Below are 6,000 nucleotides of genomic sequence, written 5' to 3' on the forward strand. Positions count from 1 at the left end.
GCCAGGCCACAGGCCAGAGGAAATAACTTTTGTCCCGAACTGGCCTGGTTTATAACCAAAGGTGTGCTGCTGTCGTCTGCTTGAAAAAACAAACTGCAAAACCTACTAGGGCAACATGTGTTTCTGTTTACCTGTGACATCTGTTGTAGAGAATTAGTCATGAAAAACACTTGAAACATTTACTTAACTGCCATTCTGCTAACAAAGCACGCATAGTGAAAACAGTTAACATTTTTGCAGTTAACTGTGCATCATTTTCATTAATTGATGTAAAAGTGAAAAGTAAAGGGTGAATTTAGCTCTTAAAGCTGAAATCTGTAACTTTCAAACGTTTCCTCCTTTTTAGCTGTGGATGGGAACTGAAATGAGTAATTAGTCAAAATATTATCGAAATCAGAATATGGCCTTGTGCAATATCCAAATCAAAGATAAATGTAAAATGTGTGACAAAACATCATTATAGGGAATTAGTGCTGCATAGATACTCTGACCTACAAATTTTGTTCTCCAGATGTAAGAAAACAACAAACGTCTCATTGTCTTGATTTTAATAGTTATTTTTTCTGTGAAAATGAAAATTGTGAAAAAAAGATAATTCTCACTAATTGTAAATTATATACACAATTGAAATATCTGTCAAATTAACTGCAATATGATTTTTGTTATATCATGCCGCCCTGGTTATTGACATTTCAGCAGGAGGTGTAGTAACCCTGGCAGCGGTCAGCGGAAAGCACTGACATTTGAATTAATAGATCAAAGGTTTTTGGAATTTGTTATCAGAGAAAACAACATATTTTATCATGTAGTTATTAATAAAGGATAATACTGCTTAGCCCCCTTCCCTCATTGACTACCCACCCCCCAAAAAATATATTTCAACTTTGGACCCCTAGCAGAAAAGCCTACATTGCCTGTCTTGCTGGCATGCTTTTTCCATTAGCTAAGGAGGACATCGTTCCTCTATTTGAGGAGATGACATGCTGAAGGGATGAAAACATTGAATAAACAGTGCTGGCCAAATTGAGGGATAGCATGAGTTTACAGATTAGTCCTTCCCACAGGGCGGAGGGGCCTGTTGCACAATGTGCTTTCACTCAGCCCATATCTTGAGTTGCGTGAGAGATTTCCATATCTCACACACTCTTGTAAATCACAATTGAACAGTAGTAACTCAGAGAATGAACTCCAAACACGTCTGCTTTCAATTTGGACCCAGGGGTCCTGCCAAGGCTGGGGCAGACTCAGAGACCACCCCTCAGCGCAGATTTACTGCCCTCATCACCTCTTAGGACTGCAGGAACGCCTGCCCTGCTCCTATCACACTAGGACACACACCTCACACCTATACAGCTGGGGGTGGGTGAGGTGTAGGAAGGCATATGTGGGTTGGAGAGATGCCACATCGATGGCATGCACAAAGAAAACTCACATAACATTTGCAATTTTCTTTGTCTTTAATTCACCTCTTAAACAAAATTGAAATATGTAAATATTTCACATTACATTTTCAAATATTTTTATAGACTATAAGTTAGGTTTTATTAGACCAGAATTTTCTCCGCTATATAATGTGACTCACTGTGCGTGCTTCAAAATGTTGGCTCTGTCTGATCTTTAAAATTATACAATTCATGCGAGCCAGAGAGTTTTTATTCTCTCTCTCCAACTGACCTTCCTCAGCAATTGGACACACTAGTTCACATTCTGGAGATTAAATACTCCGGGTTTACAGACTGTGTGATCCTGTAACATGGAATGCGTGCATGAGTCCATTTCAGAACTCATCAATATCTGCTGTGTGACTTCTCTGCGGTCACACCACTCATCAGTACCACAGACTAGTGTAGCTCTGGGACCACAGGGAAGAAGACTACATTGGTGTTGTTAAACAGAGGTTGCAGAGGTTGGTCAAAGCTGTATACGTTCACACTGCAGGCACAAGTGACTCAAATCTGTTGTTTTTTTCGCTCATATGTGACTCTGATCTTCTCCCATTCTAATTTGGGCCACTTTCATTTGTGGTCGAAATCAGATACAGGTCTGATTTTTTTTGCAATGTGACCTCAGAATATCAGAATTTATATGACTTTTATGTCACTCTAGATCTATGTTCGTCATGCAGGTCATTTCAGGATTGTGACTGTTTACACTGGAATCTGATACAGGCCCCATTTAACAAATAATGTGAACAGCCAAACACAAAAATGTTCTGAGCAATAAATCAGAATAAGGCTTGAAGTGTGAACAGCCTATGACTCTTTGCGTGCTTATGAAACAGACAGTATGGATTGCCAGATCACTTAAGGTGTTGTCATTTTTCTGCTCAAACAGCGGGCATTGCGCTCTTTCAGGGCCTCTTGCTTGCTTGAATTTCCCTCAGGATAAATAAGATAAAGATAAATCTATCTTTAAAAGGGCAGCTGGATGAAAGTTTGGGTGCAGAAGAACACAGATGCTGGTGTGACAAAAGGGCATTAGGATGAACAGTATGTGTAAACTTACTTTGAAGAGGACAACAAAGACAACAGCCGTAGCATCTTTTTGTCAAGTCAGTCACGCGACCAGTTGAAGATCACATGAACTTTGGGAGATTTAAACGAGACAGTTGCACTTCACTTTGTGGAAGTAATTAAGTAAGTGGTTATTCTTAGCCATCTCATTTCAAGTGGGAGTGTAAAGTATGTTAACAATTAATCTTTATGAATGAATCTGAACTGAGTGAACTGAATCATTGTTTCACTGACTGAATAAGTAGCTTTTAGCATCGGAGCTCCCCTCACTGGTGACTAAAAGAGTCATGATACTGTGTTAATGCCTGGGTTTCCAGTTCCAATGAGTTACTCTAATGTAGTTCTAATTTTGTTTTAGTTATTATTTGGTGTTTTTGATGTATTTTTGTTTTCAATGTGTATTGTATTGTTTAGCTTTTCATTTCCATCAGACTTATTTTCTAATTTTTTATTGCTTTACTTTATTGTTCAAATTGCTGTTTATTTAAATTTGTATCATTATTTTATGTGGGCCTCAAGAAGACTAACAAGCACTTTTAGTGGAAGCTAATGGAGATCCACATAAAGAAAAAAGACCAATGAAAGTTTTGTGTGAGGGTTGAGTTTATATACTTTTATGTGACTCATTCCCTCAGCCTACTCTAGTTTAGTTTTTACCATTATGCCTTCTTCTGCCAGCTGGGGCCTTGTAGAAACAGGTACGGTAAGAAACAAGCTGTCAAACACGCACATATAACATTAGTGGAGCTGTAATACTATCTTAAGCCAGCAGCGCAGTGTAGACCATCAATTTAGCTCTCCTGTGTTCTTACTTTACACTATTATCCTTCAAGATTATAATGTAAAAAAAAACCAAAAACATTTTATTACAGAAACGGGATCCGCTGACTGACAGGGTCACAATGACACCATCTGCCCCGTTTCCCAGATACAATCACACACACGTACATGAACACATTTATGAAGCCAAACCAACTACAGCGCACATTAAATAAGCACACATCAGTTCACAGTCACAGATCTACATTTACACACGCCTATCTTTATTACTCGTTCCTTTTAAGAGGCATCAGTCAGCAGCTCACTCAAAGCCATATGAGAGATCCGATTGATGTAGTCTTCATGTGCGTGACCCCTCTTTATGCATGTTCAGTGGGTGCGTGAGGAAGAGACAATAGGGGGGAAAGACGTGTCTGCAGGCCTGTCTTTACCTTATCTGCTGTTGCACGCAAAAGGTGGTGAGTCAGAAAACTATGAAGGTAACTTCAGATGGACAAACGGCCACTCTGCATTACATCACTTTGTGAGGATGCCTTTGTTTCTGTGAAACCAAACACATCCACATGAATGACAAGGCGAGCTGGCTGTAATTGAGACGTCTACGCAGGCAGGCGTGTTGAACTTCTGTTAGTCTCAATTTCTCCCCCTCTCGCACGATATCTCATCCATGATACCTCCCTTGCCCATTCTCCTCTCTCTCCCCCTCCATCTTCATCCTCACCGCTCTGTCTCTCTGTGAGGCACAGCGCTGTGATATCCTATACAGTCTGCACTTTTGACCAACGGTCCTGGATAATGGTTTTCAGATTCTTCAAGGTGGCCTGAATCTGTGCCAGAGCTGAAAATGGAAAGCAAACACGAGTCCACCACCCTCTGTTCCTACTTAGCTCCAATGTAAGCTGATTATTCAGGTTCTCAGAAAGTTCTGTCATGCTTTTTCATGTGAGACTCCCATCCCTTAATGGCCACGCCGACAGAGCGTGAGTTTGTTTTATCACCGGCTGTCTTTATGTAATACAGTCAAATATGGAGGAACCAGTCATTAGTTTTAGAAAGAGGGGCATACTCCAAGAAATGTATTAACCTACACCATTGTGAAGCCTCTGCATGTGTGAGCCATGTCTGTATGATAAAGGTAACTGTTTCAGGTTATCCGTGGATCAGTAAACATAGTGCCCATAATCTACATTATTCTGGGTGCTTTAACAAGCTCTGCTCACGTCCCACATGGCCTTGGTGTGTGGTTCCTCCTGACCGCAGAACTGTTTATTCTACCAGCCTCCCTTTTTTCTAGCCTTACAATTGTTGTGGTTTTGGAGCAGCCCGAGACTTGTCTAGCAATCCATGATTCCACTATGGTGTTACTATTGGACAGCTGAAATAGTGAAATTAAATATTGTAATGCCCTGGTGATATCTTTCATTGTTTTGGAATTTGCTGTGTAAACAGCCAATGACTCAATCAGATCAATGTCACATTATCCCTGTGAGGTCCTGGTGGGCATGCAATCACTAGACAGCTGAGGCTATTTTCTATGAATTCATGCCAAATGTCAGTTCAGTGCAAAGACTTACGGTCACTGACTGTAGTTGGTTTATTTTTATTTTTTGCTAAGCAATGGTATCTCCATGGACAGAGACACATCACTGTTGCATCACTGTTCAAAATCACTGTGATGTTATAGCATTGCTTCTGACAGTCTTTGAATTCAAAGTAAGATCAGTACTGCTTATTCAAAATGTTTTACTCAGTACAAAACTAGGCCTATGTAAGCATAACAGTTTATACAGTTATTTTTGTTTCAGCATCTAGAAAAATGTAACTGTGATCTGTCTTATGTTGGTAAATATGCCCTACCAGTAAAATATGACATCTACCTACATCATCATGACGGCATCAGGATACAATAGCTGTATAATATTCGGTTATTCTTTTACCACGGAGAACAAGAAGTGAGGTATTTCAGTCATTTTATTTAAAATGTCAAAGTGGAGTTAAAATGTAAGTATATTGTATTTCTGTAAAACTGTTAATAACTTAAACAAAATATATAAAAGAGTAATTTGTAAAAAAAAAGTGGTGAATACTTTACAGCATAAGACTGGTATGCAGTTCAAAGACTAAATCATACAGTTCAGTACTGGTCAATTTATTCTTGTCTCTTTGTGTTAGCATTAATAATGGGTTATTTCTGAATGTTTCCAATTTCAATTGATTATATTCCCTGGAAATCCACAAGGATATTGTCAAAGTATTTTCCAAGGAGGAGGAAAGGAGCCCAGGTTGATTTTAAGAGGCAAATTATCCCTCTTTAATGATAGGAGAACAGGGCAATATATTTGAAAATATTAGATCATTAAATGAGCTCATCTTAAAGTAATCATCCCTTGACAGCAATCATGACAGATCCACAGCAGTCTACCTCTGACTCTCACGCTAACACACTGATGTCATTTAAAGCCTTCTTTCCGAAAAGGATTGTTGTTTATAGACACTCTGACAATAATAGACTTCCGTCATGTTATGCTGCATTAGAGAACAAACAGATATAAAAATGAAGGAACCAAGTAGATGCTGTTACTCAATCACAATTCAGTGCCATAAATAAGAAACTTTACATCACATTTGACAAGTGATGATTCTCCCCCTCCCAAAAAGGCAAGTGCAGAGCAGTCTCCAATATGTTTTCATTCCTTTTTTTTTTTTT

This window comes from Dicentrarchus labrax, unplaced genomic scaffold (assembly GCF_905237075.1).
Source record: "Dicentrarchus labrax unplaced genomic scaffold, dlabrax2021, whole genome shotgun sequence".
NCBI lineage: Eukaryota > Metazoa > Chordata > Actinopteri > Moronidae > Dicentrarchus > Dicentrarchus labrax.